Raw genomic sequence first — 16,450 nt, 5'->3', positions numbered from 1 at the left:
AAAAATATTGAAAGTTACTTTTAAATGTATTTGTTGCTTAAAAAGAAAGGTTGATATGGATCAAGTCTTAATGGTGCTGTTCATTTATTATCTGTGGCCTGCACGCAGCTTGTACACGCCGAAACATGGTTCCCAAATACCTAATTGTTATAAGAACAAAAATTTTTTCTCCACGTATTCTGCAAAATTTAAGGTGCAGATTTGCTCGATTTTTTGACGATGAACACTTGTAATCAGACAAAATCGAGTAAAATTGTGTAAAAAAAATAAGGATCGATATCGTATTTTTTTATCGACTGCCACGTGTGATCAGACGAAATCGAGTAAATGTGTAAAAAGAGACGATGGATGTCATATTTTTTTGTAGATCGACACATGTCCATTGTCAAAAAAATGAAGAAAATCTATAGGCACCTTTACAACGTTCCACTTCTTCCTCGTTTCTTCACATACGTAATTGAGACGTATGTAGTTTGAAGAAATTTAATTTTTAAGAGACTACAACGTACCTTATCGATTGCTTATATTTAATTTTAAAAACTTATATCCTTTTGTATAGTCTACAGCGCGCTGGAATTTACACTTGGACTTCAAATTGAACTCTTATGTTAATTATTACAAGAGCCAAAGTGTAAAAGTCAAGCGTGCTTTCTTTAAAAAATATACTATAAATTAAAAACAACAATTTAAAAAAAAAAAATCTGGACGTTAAGTTTACATTATAGAAATAATATCGAATAATTCTGTTTATCTAATAATATATAGAAATGTATTACCTTAGAAAGTTGCAATATAATGAAAGAAATTTTAAATTTAAATTGTAACTAATTATTGTAACGTGTTAAAATAACTTTTTCATTCGTAATTTTGCCACACTATTGTTGAAACCTTTTCTCGTCAAGTAACAGCTAGGAGGGGGACATTCAAGAATACGAATTACTTAAATCATTACACGCCCTTTTAGTGTGTCGGTATAAAATGACACAGAATGACTATAGTCGGATTTTTAATTAGAGATAACAATATTTTCAAATTGTTGCCATGCCAAAAATAACGTTGTTATGTTAAGGTTTAATGACAAATTTGCTCAATTTTTTAACTATCAACACGTGTGATCAAACAGAATGGAGTAAATGTGTAAGAAACAGACGATGAATATTGTATAACAATCTCAGTACAGAGTATTAAAAAAACAGACCTCAAAAGCACGTGGCATTACGTCTATTTGCTAAGTTTTATTGAAATATCCTTAAATTCGCCACTATACAGGACTTGACACTGGAGATAATAAAAATCGGTTCTCACTACTCAAAGAATATTGAGAGAAAAACGCCTTGCATTGGAGAAATAGCAAAATCAATCATTACAATAATTGCTCCTTAAGAAAATTTAGGAGCCTATTTATAAAAATGAATCTTCATGCGTGAACAGCCACCCTTAGAGGTGGATGATTTCCTTCAAAATGAAATGAGACCACTATGGAACTACCCCCTTTCCAACAAAAAAAGAATCATGAAAATCGGTACAAATACCGGAGTTATCGCGTAATATACATACAAAAGAAAACACAGTCGAATTGAGAACCTCCTCCTTTTTTGAAGTCGGTTAAAAATACACGAATATTGCATAAAAATATACGGCAAAAATGTCGATCAACAAGTGTGATCAGACAGAACCGAGTAAATGTGAAAAAAATAACGATCGTTATCGTATTTTTTGTCGACCGACACGTGTGATCAGGCAAAATCGAGTAAATGTGTAAGAAACAGACTATCGGCATCGTATTTTTTGTCGAATATAAAATAGATTTAATGATCGATGAAATCGAGCATTCCTTTAGCTGACAGATTTTATTGATCGGTAAAACACACCGTACCAAGCGTCAGTCAGTCAATCTGTAGGCACCTTTAATTGTATAGTGATGTGTTTGATTCAATTCTCAATGAAATCACTGAAATAGAATCATCGAAAAAGAACCGTTAAACATTCATTTACATTTTAGTCTTTACTTCTATCATTTTTCTGTTAACAAATTTTTGATTTTTTTTTAAATGATTTTCATTGATGAGTGTATCAGTGAAGTAGAACCTTTAATTAAACACTATTCCCTCGTCTTAAGCCTTATTCACACGGCATTGGCCTGCACGTTTTTTAACGTATTCGATTTTAAATGAATAGAGAGTAGGGTGTTCACACTACTTCACACGATATATTGTCACACGTTTAAAAGACGGATAGCCGCAGTATTCACACAGCCATCGCCCTGAAAACATGTCTATGATGGATCCACGCTTTGTTGCACTTTTATATTGGCATAGAAGACGCCACCGGCTTTGCCGCCGGAAGAACAGAAGGTATTGTGTTCATACAATGAATCAAGAAGCAGTGCGTACAAACACATTGAAAAAGTACAATGCCGTGTGAACGGGGGGTTAGAGTGAATACCTCGTATGCGATATCTATGTAATTTTTCAGGACGCAGATAAAATGTAGTATAAAATGTACAAATGTTTATAGTTAGCGTTTTAATTAATTAAATTATACCTCTTTCAGATACTATATTACATTGAGTAAGAAGTTTATAAGCTTTTCTTCAACAAAATAAAAACGAACTATGTGAAAACGCGTATGCGAGGTTATCACTCTAAAGCGACGATGTACATTTCAATAAATCACAACCATCCACTAAACGACAATTTATTATCTCTTATTATAAATCCGACTTTACAAGATTAACCGTGGTCGGGTAATAAAGTTCTATATCGTTAATTACGTCAATTATAAATTAACAAATTTTCAAAATTTTCAGTGTTTCCCTTTTATTGAACGTTGTGTAATTGTAGAGTTATTGTCTATGACCAATCGTTGTTTTTATCGTTATTTGTTATTTAAATAGTATCTAGTCTTATTATTGCAAAATTAAGAAAAAACTATTTAGAGATAATAAATAATATGCGTACAGAATGAGGACACTCCCGTTTTCCGAATAAAGTAGGATTTTTTATTAAATGGACAAAACTGACATCTATTAAGAGTCTGTACCACGTGAAATGGCTTTGGTTGATTCAAAAGTGAAAAAATTCAAAAGCAAAATTCGAAAGTGTTCAATCTATCACTTCACACAAAAAAAAAAATTCTGAAATAAAACCGGTGTCCCTGCCGTTCGACCCAAACAAAATGAACCGTATTAATACGGGAAAATTTTTAATACGAATTGAGGTATCAACTCTTAATGACACTCTGTAAGGTGTTATTATTGATACTAAGATCGAACGAACACAAAAAAAGTCCTTCGATTCGAGTGGACTCGAGACAGCGTCAGTGAGGCGATTGACCGCTTTTACCAACTGATCGACTCAGCAGATCATATAAATTTCTCTATATAATTGTTGCAGATCTTTTGTATTGGGTTTACGTTTTTTACCATCAGCGCCACATGTAAAAAACTTATGAAAGTTTTTCATTATATCGGCTGTGAACTGGCAATCAATACTGCCTAAATTTTGACAACTTTGCAGGATGAAGAGAAAAATTGTTTACGTCATTTATAGTATCTGGTTTATAGTGTATATACACTACGTATTTTTATTTAATAAAACAGATGCTTTATAAATGACATTTTCTTCATCCTATAAAGTTGTCAAATTGAGATAGTGCCGGTTGCCAGTTCACAATCGATATGCTTTGTTAATACAAAGATCGAAATTAATAATTATAACAAACAAGTGGAGTAATTTCACAAAAGAAATTAATATTATGGTCGTAAAACATTGTAACATTCAATAAACTTAATATTGAAGCGAAATGATTAAAGCGACGTCTCTTGTCAGTCGCTGGTAGCTGTAAAAGTAGCTGGCCACAGATAACTTAATAGTTACTACGTAACATATACATGGCTCTCATACAAAATCGAAAATACCTATGCTATAATAGTCTACTAAATCTGACTCATGACACCAGGCGCTCACTACGATGAAAAAGGTACTTAAGCACGCGCTCAGAGAGGTGAAAATAATGTTGCTCGTCATGTGCAGTCCTGCGGAGCCGAATGCTCATAAATGAAAGACTTGTACAAGCGCTTGCACCGACGTCGGCACACTCAGCGGTAGGCACTTATCGCTTAACCTTGAGCGAATGACGGAGCCCTGACCTGGCTAAGCGAAGAAAAACTTTCATAGGCAAAAAAGTCGTTGAAAACCAAAACGAAGATCTGCACGATTTCCCGTAGCTCAATTGGAGGAGCGTCAGGCACGGTATGCTGAAAGCGCTGGTTCAAATCCAGCCGGACCGAAGAAAGTTTTCGTAGTGGTCAATCTTTGTATTATTATTATTTTTTATTATTATTAAAAATAATTGCGCATTTGACCTCCATCTCACTTGATGGAAAGTGATAATGGTCGACGATGTAGCAAGCACACCTAAATAATGCCTACTCGCTCTCGCCTTGAAAAGGTCCAAGTTATAGCGTTCGGGGAATAAGTCCGCAGGTAAGGAATTCCACTCTATAGCCGCTAGCCATATGAAAGTGGATGTGGATGGGTGAAATCCCTCGTCTAGTCCCCCGATGATAGAAAGGAGAAGGCGGAATCAAATTATGCAATTCCATCGCACACTCTCCGTGATATATCCTTTAGAATACCTATTCAAGGCTTGCAGCTTCGCCTTTACTAATTCCGAGTCACCTGTAAGCCTCTTGGCACGCTTGTCGATTGAATCCAAGTTTGATGAAGATGATATTAATCAATGATGTTACATAGCAATATTTTTGTTTTGTCAAACCAAGCAACACAATAAACATCAGCTTTGTCCCAATTAATTAAAAAATCTTTGTCAAACCAAGCAACACAATAAACATCAGCTGTGTCCCAATTAATTAAAAAGTCTTTGTCAAACCAAGCAACACAATAAACATCAGCTTTGTCCCAATTAATTAAAAAACCTTTGTCAAACCAAGCCACACAATAAACATCAGCTTTTTAATAAAAATCTAACTATCTGCCGTCCGCTAACTAAAACATGACTAAGTGACATAATTTTTTAACATATGATTGAAAACCATAACCCAAACAACAAACCAATTGAAATGGTTTGATGATATTTCAACTATGCATCGTTAGGGTAAGTTCCGAAGTCGAACACGTTACCTAATTTTGACTGTTTTTAAAAGATAATTTTGTGCCCTTATTTATTGCTATTTAAAACGGATATTTGACCTTTTGTCACTTAGCCGCGTTTAGGTTACTGGACGGCAGCCATTATCATCTTACACCAACTCGGTGACCTCGGCGTTACCTAAAAAAACATATTTTTGTCACACAATTTTATTCTCAGGTAACTATGAATGCAGTAGGCAATAGTGGCGAAGATTGAATGATTCAAAATCAAATTTGAAAGTCTAAGGATTTGCCAAATTTGTTAGGCACTTATTGCAATATCTATGCTTAACAATTCATAAACAAATAACAGACGCGTTACCAGTGTCAACTCTTAGCCGTATTATTTTAAGTCTTATGTAAATTGAATATATATTTAAAGTATCTAATTGTTTGGATTTGGGAACAAAATCTCCGCGATGATGAAATCAAAATTAATGAATGTAAAATCAACCTTGTTGTAATTCTCTTGTGTCTCAATTCGAAATAAAAAAAAATTCGTAGAAATTTAAAATTCTTTCTTTTTACATTAAATGGAAATTTTGACAAAAATTAAAAATTTTAATCACTGCATAAATTTTGCTACTTTGTAAAATAACTGTTCAATATAAAAATCGTATACTCAACGCAAGATGTAACGAAATGGTCCGAAGTAATCGTCTCTTGTTGACTAACTATAGGAACTGGAATTAAACAAATTGAATTACTTAGATTTTCGCGTTGTTACACATTAGAAATGAAACTATTTGACCATTTGTTTGATCATATCAACTGTTGTTGTTGCTTGTTGGTTGGTTGTTGCCGATAAAGATGTTTTACACATCAACGGATGCTGATTTTATGTATTAAAATCTCGAAAAATGTACATCCTAAGGGCGCGTGTACACGCTTAGAAATTCGACGTGTCTGGTACAGAAAAGATGATAATGGTCTTGTACACGACAAGAACTTTGTTGGATCTAGCCACGAAAACATGTCGTGTCTGTTGCAGACGAGAAAATGATGAGTATGTACACGATACGAACGCTTTCGGACAGACGTGTGTAGGGTAAAATGTGTCATTGCATTACGAGTCTTCCAGGTAACTGTCGTTTTACTACCGACTGTGGGAAGAACTATGTTGTTGCATTATGTTGACTACTAAGCAACACCAGTCTACGCGCGTAAATGTTTCTTTACTGACAATGCACCTAACCTCGCCCATACAATAGCGGCAGAGCGCGTCGTGTCGGGGGTAGATAAGACTTTTTTCTTTCAGAGGCAGTGTACACAGTTCGTGCGTAGAAACGACACGAATTCTTGCAAAGACCATTTTAGCGTGGACACGTGCCTTTGTTGAATCGAGCTACATGAAAAAGTTTCCTATTTTCTTTGGTATTGTAATAAAACATTATTTCAATGATTTTGTGACATTTATTAACAATAGAATCAATTTGCATGAAAACAATCTCCGTGGCTTGATAGTTGTGGAATTCATCAAAGTTATAGTTGAAAAACAATATCTGAGATGCTTTTTCGGCTTACAGTCTGTATGTGGAAGGTTTGTAAATTATACCAGCGTGCCTTCTAGGTCACGTTACGACTCGAACATCCGCAATGAATATCAGCATCGATGAATACGAATACGGATGCTGGTATTTGCAACAACCCAGGTATCAGTATTCGCTTTTATTTACGATTACATAAAACTCTCTCTCTCTCATACTCTCTCTCTCTCTCTCTCATGAGAACGATCATCAGGAAATAATCCGGAACATTTTCTTACATCCTGTGTGTTAAAAAAAATCCGCTACTTCTTTCATTTTTCAATATGTACGATTTCGTTATCATTTTCAAAATTACATAAAATCTAAATACGCAACTTGAACAAACAATTAATGTCAAATAATACCATTTCGATATAAAAATTGATATATACTAAATTAAGTTTAGTTTGGTACGTGTAGTATAGAAAGCAAGGGATAGGGGAATGCTTTAGAACTACCCTGGTTGTTGCAAATTTGCAACCAATTGTTTAACCACTCCTGCAACATGATACGAATTTTCTGACACAAACTGACTAAAGCTAAAACTGACTAAACTTAGAATTATCAGGAAAATGGGCATTAAAAAATATTCCCCCGTCTCTGGATAGACCAGAGATCACGCTTAGTACAAACGCAAGTACTTTTAAGGGTTCAGCTGTCGTTTTAGTTGATATCGAGTTAGGCGTAGCTAGAGATGCGGATACTTGCATAACTGATTCATTTAAATTTAATTATTTAAAAGAATATATTTTTTGTCGTGAAAACTACTGTTAATATTAATTTTGTTTGTTACCTACCGTAGTTACTTTTCAATGGTTATATATTTTTTTTATTGGGTAAAAAAATTCGTGTCACGCTTCACGCGCCAGAAAGTTGTTGAAAAATGTTTTCTACAAATTCGATGTCACATTACAAAAATTCAAAATTTAAAGCGCAGTAGCGTGCGATTGCATATGAATAATTACTATATTTTTTATTGCTTTGCTCTAATGGTATATAAACAATATAGATTTTAAGATACGTCAACAAATATCGCTAGTCACAAGTACAGGGTACGGGTTGAATGACAATTAACGCTTTCAGTAGGACTAGCACGACAGCGCAACTTGTGCGACAGCGACTTAAATAAATAAATAACTCACACACTCAACATAGCGCCGCACTAAGGAAACCCTGTGTCGTGGGTGCCATGAACACACACATGGACAACCACAAATTACACCCAAACTCACGAGAGAAATACATGTAGGCCATACAACTGTTTCTCCCGACCCGGGAATCTAACCTGTGACCTCTGCGTGGCAGCCCGGCATGGTAACCGTTCAGCCACCGAGGCAGTTAAAGCGCGAGATACTGCTATTCTCGCATAAAAATTCCGCACTTTATGTCGCTCTTGCGAAAGTCGCGCCGTCGTGCTAGGCCTACAGGTGAAACATATCTGTCTACCCTCTTTTAGTCGTAATATAATTAAATTCTCAACGCATTTGAGAACTTATTTATGACAAAAGTTGTATGTTGTGTTTATCTATGTATTTCGTTGTAGAGGACTACGCACTCTTTCTTGCAGCGTCATTTTTTAGAACACAAAATATAAGATAGACAGATATGGGCTGATGTGTCAACTGCTATTTACCAATGAACGCGCGACCAATTGACCATTTAACCGCCAGAAAACGTTGGACGAAGAATAAAAAATCATAACGTGTTAAGGACTTGTGATGATTGTATATAACAATTATAAAAAACAAGAAAGAGCAGGACGCGTTTTAACAAGTTTTATCTCTCTAAAATTTTAACTTTTTATTATGTATTTTTACGTTAACTTTAACTTTGTCTAGTCAAGTAGGGTGAATCAGTTTAGCAAACAACACCGTTAATTCAATTAAAAGATATTTACTAGTATTAAATGCACTCATTCATGTGATATTTATTGAAAAATGCGACGACACTACTTAAAGTCTTACTTTCTGACATTATTCAATTGGTATTTTTGTAACCAATTAATTGATATTTTTTTCTATTAATTGAATACAATTGAATAGTGTTGAAAGGATCATTTTAGTGATTCTAATTGTAAAGCTTACGTTACACTGGAACCTGTGATAGGATGAATGTAAACTCGCTTTATTACATATTTGATGGCTTGGTACAGTACATCTTTATTTATACTAATATTAAAATAATATGTTAAGTGTGACTTCTTTTGTGTGTTCAGAAAAAGTGACATTGTAAAAGTCTGTAAAATAATTTTTTTTTAAAATCATAAACGTTACGTTCTCATACAATATTTGAATAGCTAGTTAAGTTAAAATGGTATGTGTGTGATGTGTTTTTTTCTAACTTATTTGTTGTTTATTTCTAAGTAATTATACCTTTGTTAAAGGTCGGACCTCACTGGTCAACATGAGATTTGAACAGCGCAATCCAGTATTGAACGTGTTGGCAATACGACATACAAGACACGTTTATTATAGACATGGAGCTGATGCGTCATAGATAACCAGTGGGGTCCAACCTCAAATGCCGCTTATTATATTGCCATTGTAATAGAAATAAATAAGCTTAAGGAAGTGACTACGTGAACAAAAGTATTAAAAACTTCTGAACATTTACTTTTATTGTCGCAGCTAGTTTATGGCAATTTTTTCATAGCTAAATAATCCCGTTATATCAGTGAATTATATTCATCATATAACTGAGAAAGTTTGCTTTTGAAAGCTAAGTAAGATCATAGGAATTAGTCTTCAACTTACATTGCCGCGGAATGGAATGAAATCGAATAGAAAAAATAAATTGTGTAACGTCCAAACTAGAAACAGATCGCACACTCTCTCGGAAATTCCTACACCTACTGTATCGTATCTAGTTTGTAGTTACATAATTGACATAAAATTCATTATGTTATGTACAATTTCGCAACAAAAATGCACTTCCGTTCCATTCCGCAGTAATGTAAATTAAGCGATATTTCATTAAAAAATGTCAGACACCGATGCATAAAAATGCAGTTGCAATTGCTGTATTTTGGCTAATTACCTATTGCTATTAAGTTATTTACCAAGCGATCAAGTATGTGAATCGATGTTTTACGAAAGCGAGTCGCGGAGGCTTCGTAGGGGCAGCTAGGCTGTGCTACGTGTAATGTTTCTTCAATAAACTATTGTAAGTTACTGAAACAATGTCTTTTATTCCAATGCCTACCTCGAGATAACCTTTTTTTGTTAAATTTAATATAGACTCTAAAACTGAACTTCGACACACGCGACTCCGACAATATGTTACTTCGACATTATTTTACTCAGAAACTACGCTACATCGACAACACAGACGAGGCGAGACGAGACGAGACGAAAAAATCTTTGTACTCTGATAAGAAAAATCATCATTACAAACCCACGTAGGAAATGATTTCTTCTATCGATCACTATGACAAAAAAAGACAATGTTATGTAATCGGAAAATAAAATACAGTTTTTTTAAAACGGGACAGTATGAGGAAATCCAAAACCATAGAAGATACAACGAAACTATCTTAGGAACCACAAAGTCGTCTTTTTTTGGGAAAACAATTTTGGCGTGGTCAATTTTTTGGTCAAACGTGAATTGTAAAATACAAACTAACTTAAAATAAATAAAAACAAATAAAATTGATCAAAATCTTTTTTAGTGCTGATCGACCCAGGGTTATGAAGGGATCATTTCATAGTATGGGACGAAGAAAATCGGGACAGGAGAAGTTCGTCAAATTTAATAAAATGTTATTCATTGTGAATGAATTTTTATTAAATTTGATCAACTTCTGCTGCCCCGATTTTTTCGTCCCATAGGTACAATGAAATGATCCCTTCATAACTCTAAGTCGATCAGCACTAAACAAAATTTTGATCAATTTTATTAATTATTATGGACAACTCACGCTTGGCTAAAAAAATTATGCCGAAACTGATTTCATAAAAAAAATTTTATGGTTCCTAAGACTTCTTGTAAGTTTACTTGTATCTTCTCTGGTTTCGGATTTCCCCAATTGTCCCATTAAAAAAAACACTGTTTAAAGTGAAACAAAAAAAAATCCAATCCATTATCCAAAATTGTGCTTCGAAAAGCAGTTTCAAATTTTCTTCCGTCCCGAAAATAATAATTTATGTTTTTTTCTGTTTACTGTAATTAGGTTTTTGTACATACATGAAATAGTGTAGTAAAAATATATTCTTTAATTTAATAGTTTTTTGTTATATTGATCGATATACAGCCTGTATATTTGAAAGAGAGACATATTCATGCATGTCGTAGTAAATCATGTTACAACTTAACATAGACTAAAATAAAATTAGGATATGGGATAAAACAAAAAATAAATAAAAAAAAATTGTTTTGGAGTGTACATTATAGGAATAAACCGATTCCCATTACGCTTGATTTCGAGTGCACTGGGAATACTACCAAGCGAGCGCCGAGTGAGACAGCAACAATAACAATGATTTCACATCTCTCGCTCACCTACTTATTTATGTTATGATGAAAAAGCTGTTATCGAAATGATTACGTTTTAGCTTATGTTAATTATTTTTTACTTTAGAAATATCATCGAAATGGTTTACGTACTAAATAGATAATTAAGTTATCATTTAATAAAAATTGACGTTTTTGGCGTAGTTAAAAATGTGAAATCAAATTATTTACAATCGTCGTAGTAAATTTTGTTGTAAATTGAATTATAAAATTGAGTATAAAATGCTGAGATAATTCTCTCATGCAACAACTTCGACACTGTAATATATATATTACCTAACTATAATATATATATATATATATATATATATAACTGCCTCCGTGGCCGAACGGTTACCATGCCGGACTGCCATGCGGAGGTCCCAGGTTTGATTCCCGGGCCGGGATAATTATTTGTACGGCCTACATTTATTTGTCTCGTGAGTTTGGGTGTAATTTGTAATTGTCTATTTGTGTGTCCATGGCACCCGCGACACAGGGTTTCCCTAGTGCGTGGCTTTGTCGAGTGTGTGCGTTATTATCATTATTATTATTACCTCGCTCGCCTCACACTATCACCACCTATTGCGCAAAGTCGCACCATCTCAGTCAATTCGACGTTAGAATAAATATGCATTTTGCAGGCGAGTGGCGCGTTCGCCGCCGGCGCAGTGTTCGGGCGAACGGAAGTACAAATAATTTACGTGTCTTCGTTAGGCCAAGGTCGCGCGTGCACTGTCTCTGCAAACAGTGCCGACCTGTGCTTTGTTTTTGCCGCCGTGCCGCCGTGCCGCCGCGTCTCTCGCCGCTGCATCCGTCAGAGCAATAATAGTGGTGTGCATAAATTTCGATAAGTAATGTTGTTCACAAGCAGTAGTCGATAAAAAAAAAGAAAAAAATATTTTTTTGTAAATTTCATTACTTTCTTACTTTTTTGGGTTCAGAATCAGGAATATAGCGCACTCTATAAGTATATCTCACTTTCAAATATACAGCCTGTATAATAAGAAACCATTTCCAGATGGGTTTGTAAAGATGATTTTTCTTATCAGAGTATAAAGATTTTTTTTAATAAACACCTCGTCTGTGTTGTCGATGTAGCGTAGTGTCTGAATAAGATAATGTCGAAGTAACATGTTGTCGGAGTCGTGTGTGTCGAAGTTCAGTTTTAGGGTCTTTTATATAGGCTTCCATTTGTCCACAATCTCGCTTGATAAAATTATAATTTTTAAAAAACCGACCTCAAAAGTTTGTGGAAGTTTGTGGAATTACATTCATTTGCCAAGTTTTATTGAAATCGGTTAACGGAAGGTGGGTGAAATCCAATAAACCGGTTTCATCTCCTAATTTGCCACTCTTAGAGATGGTATATTTTCCTAAAATTAGAATGGATCTCTACTGAGGTACTCCCTTTCCAACAAAAAAGAATCATCGAAATCGGTCGGTTAAAAATGAAGCTTTGGATGATCACACACATGATCGACTTGCAATTACTCGTAGTTTTATTCGTTATTTCGTTTTTTTAGTAGTTTCTCAAACCGGCTCGGAAATGTTTGCGTTAATTTAAAAAAATAAACGGACCGTACGAATTCTTCCCGGCCAAGCCCTGCAAAGTATGAAAATCCATTACCGCAGATTATGACCTATCAACAACAAAGGTAGTGCCGCAGATCTAAATTTTTAAATCTATCTAGCAGTTTATATAATGTACTCTTTGCTATCTACTATAGAATTCGAGTATAAAAAAATGGTTTCCACTGACGTGGATGTAAACAGGCAAAATAAAAATGCATACAGCCAACTGCCAAGTGTTCGTAATTGCGAGAATTAAAAATACCTAGCAGTACCGCTTACTTTTTTTCTAAAAAAGAGCGGTAAAATAAACTAAAGTGCTTTGTGATTATCACTAATATCAGGTTTCTTACCACGGTATGGCTTCTTTTTATTTTCCCGATATTTCGGAACGGTTGCACGCTCCATGGTCACGGATTGACTCTGGAGCACCGTTCCGAATATTAATGATAATCATTTAGTGAATAACCACGAAAGTTTTAAAATCTATATAAAGTGCTTTGGTCATATAGGATGGAAAAAATAAAGAAATAATGTAAGGCTTTGGTATTCTTTTATTATTTATTTGTTGCGCATTGGCCAAAAAAGCCATCAGCTCTGATCAGCAGAATATGTCAGAATTTATTCAAAAATATTTTAAAAAATGTGTAGCTGCTAAGGTTAAGTTTCACAGCAACAAAATTAGACAATCGATAAATAAATCTAAAACTACTTGGAGCATAATAAATAAACAGTCAGGCAGGGTTAAACAACACGATAGAGACATGGTTTTAGAATTAGACAACAAACTTATAAAATCTAAAGATAAAGTAGCCCAAGCTTTTTGAATCGTTCTTTTCGGAAATTACTGTGAACACTACAGAATCATTAAATTCCTCCCCTTCACTTGCTATTGATCTCCTAAAGGAAAATGTTAACGTTTGTGGCAGTTTATTTAATTTCCGTCATGTTAATCCACAAGATATCATAAAAGCTTTTAAATCAATACATGTTAAAAAAAACTGAAGATCTCTGGGGCATATCAACTAAAGTTATAGACTCAGTTATTGATCTAATTTCCCCACATTTAGCTATAGCTTTCAATAGGTGCGTTGACGAAGATGTTTTTCCCGATTTAATGAAATACAGCAAGGTTATTCCCTTATTCAAAAGCGGTAGGAAAGTTGATCCTAGCAACTATAGGCCCATTTCAATTTTGCCAGCTTTAAGTAAAATATTCGAAAAGGTTATGCTAACTCAATTACTGTCCTATTTCGGCAGGAATCATATTTTTCATAGTGAACAATACGGGTTTACTAGTGGTAGATCGACTAGCGATGCGGGGGTAGCGTTACTAAAACACATCTTTGATGCTTGGGAAAGGTCCCGGAACGCTATTGGTGTTTTCTGTGACCTCTCAAAGGCATTTGATTGCGTTGATCATATTACTCTTATTAGGAAGCTGGAACATTACGGTATAAATGGCAAGGCGTCGAAACTTGTCTCGTCATATCTCAATGGTAGAATTCAGAAAGTAGACATAAATGGAGTGACTTCTTTGGGTTCTCCGGTAAAAATGGGTGTTCGGCAGGGCTCAATACTTGGACCTTTCTTATGTCTGATTTATATTAATGATCTGCCATTCTTTGTTAAGGACCATTGCGAAATAGTGTTGTTTGCTGATGACAAATCCTTGATTTTTAAAACAGACAGACATGACATTAACTATGACCATATTAATGATACCCTCTCTAAGGTAGTTTATTGGTTTAATGCTAACAATTTATTGCTTAATGCCAAGAAGACAAACTGTGTTAAATTTGAATTACCTAACGTAAAATCGACTAGTCCAAGCATAGAAATAAACGGAGAAAAGTTAGACCTTGTTAATAAAGCAGTCTTCTTGGGAGTGACCTTAGATAGGAAACTTCAGTGGTTTCCACATATATCTTCCCTGGCCAGCAAATGAAGCTCCGCTGCATACGCAGTCCGCAGAATACGTGAGCTTACCGATGTTAGTACTGCTAGACTAGTTTACTTTAGTTACTTCCATAGTATAATGTCCTACGGGATTCTCACGTGAGGTAAAGCGGTCTGCCGCTTTACCTAACCATATTTGAATTGCAAAAACGAGCGATTCGTTCTATGTACCGTCTAGGCTCTCGGGTTTCTCTCAGAGAAAAGTTTCAGGAGATTGGTAGCATGACTGTAGCATCACAGTACATTTACTCAAATATTTTATATGCCCGTAAAAATATACATAATTTCAATAAGAAAGAAGATATCCATAATATTAACCTTAGAGCTAAGTCCAAACTCATGGTACCACGATTTCGTTTAACCAAGGTAAACAAGTCTTTTATGGGGAACTGTATACGTTTTTACAATAAGATTCCGGAGCATAAATTAAGTTTATCATTTCCTAAGTTTAAAAACTACATTACAATATTTTGATCGAAAAATCATATTACAAAATTGAAGACTTAAGTGTTAGATAAAGATGTATGGAAAGACGACACGGCTCCAGAATCCACACAAATTTGATTCAGAGTGTATTCCATAGCATTTAAGTTTATTTGAAAAGAGCAATCCCTAGAGTTTCTTGCTCGTTCTTCTCAGGGAGGTCAGCGCAGTGAACGAGCAGTAGCTTAAATGTGACGTTTTCAAGTGTAAATTTATTTTACCTATGGAATAAATAATCTTTGACTTTAACTTTGAGCTTAAACAAACAACAAAGGACTAACTTAAAACGTAATAATACTTAAAATTAAAAATTAATTTGTGAAAAAACTGTAATTATAAAACAAAAAAACTTTTATTATTTTCTATCTTTTCATCTTTTTTGTATTTTTCGTCGCGAAAATGATTTCTTGAAAAGAGAGCTACTACAAAAATACAGTAGTAATAAATACACATTCAGCCAGATCATTAGAAATTCAGCAGACTACTTTTAATGTGCCTGGAATAATAATAACATTTTACACGTAGCAATAATTATCCTAACATGTAAAATATTACTTAATATTTTTTTACTTTTTCTACTTTTCTATAGTCTTTTATTTCCTCCCATTATTTGAGAAAAGCACTATACATGCCACGGCGGGTACTCGTATGAATACAAACCATAGCTTATCGTCTAGCAATCCCTTACTTACCACTCTCTGCAATAATGTACTGTTTGAATTTGAATTTTGCGACGCGCAGGGTTAGAGCCAGCACCAATGATACACGTACGTAGAAATCAATAGAAGTGCCTTCTCAGAGAACACCTCTAATTTTTTGTGTACACAAACATTCTCATTTCAGGGTAACAATAACTTACTGACCATAAATACGACGTAAAATATTTTTGTATAAACTTTATTTTTCAAAAAAAAAAATGTTTCACAAAAGTCCAGAATTGTCATAGAGACATTTTAACAATTGTTAACTTAATCACGCAGATCTAAGTTTAACTATGCTATATACATTTGTTTGCCAGCATACAGCTACGTTCGCAATAATTCTGCGAAATACGTCATATATTTTGTAAATTATCGCCTTCTGTTAAAAAATACTCCAAAGGTGCTCACACACTAGTGCTTACAGGTTTATAAACATTTTCACACATAAGTCAAATATATTCGCTGTACCTGTGAACACCTGCGTACCTGTGAGGCCCTTAAGCGACTAATACTTATTGGTAATTCTACGACGAATACGCGTAAAAAAATACGAAGCAAAATTTTGATT

Source organism: Hyposmocoma kahamanoa, unplaced genomic scaffold, assembly GCF_003589595.1.
Source record: "Hyposmocoma kahamanoa isolate Upper Pololo Valley unplaced genomic scaffold, ASM358959v1 65, whole genome shotgun sequence".
NCBI classification, from domain to species: Eukaryota; Metazoa; Arthropoda; class Insecta; order Lepidoptera; family Cosmopterigidae; genus Hyposmocoma; species Hyposmocoma kahamanoa.
Note: the sequence above shows the minus strand (reverse complement) of the source record.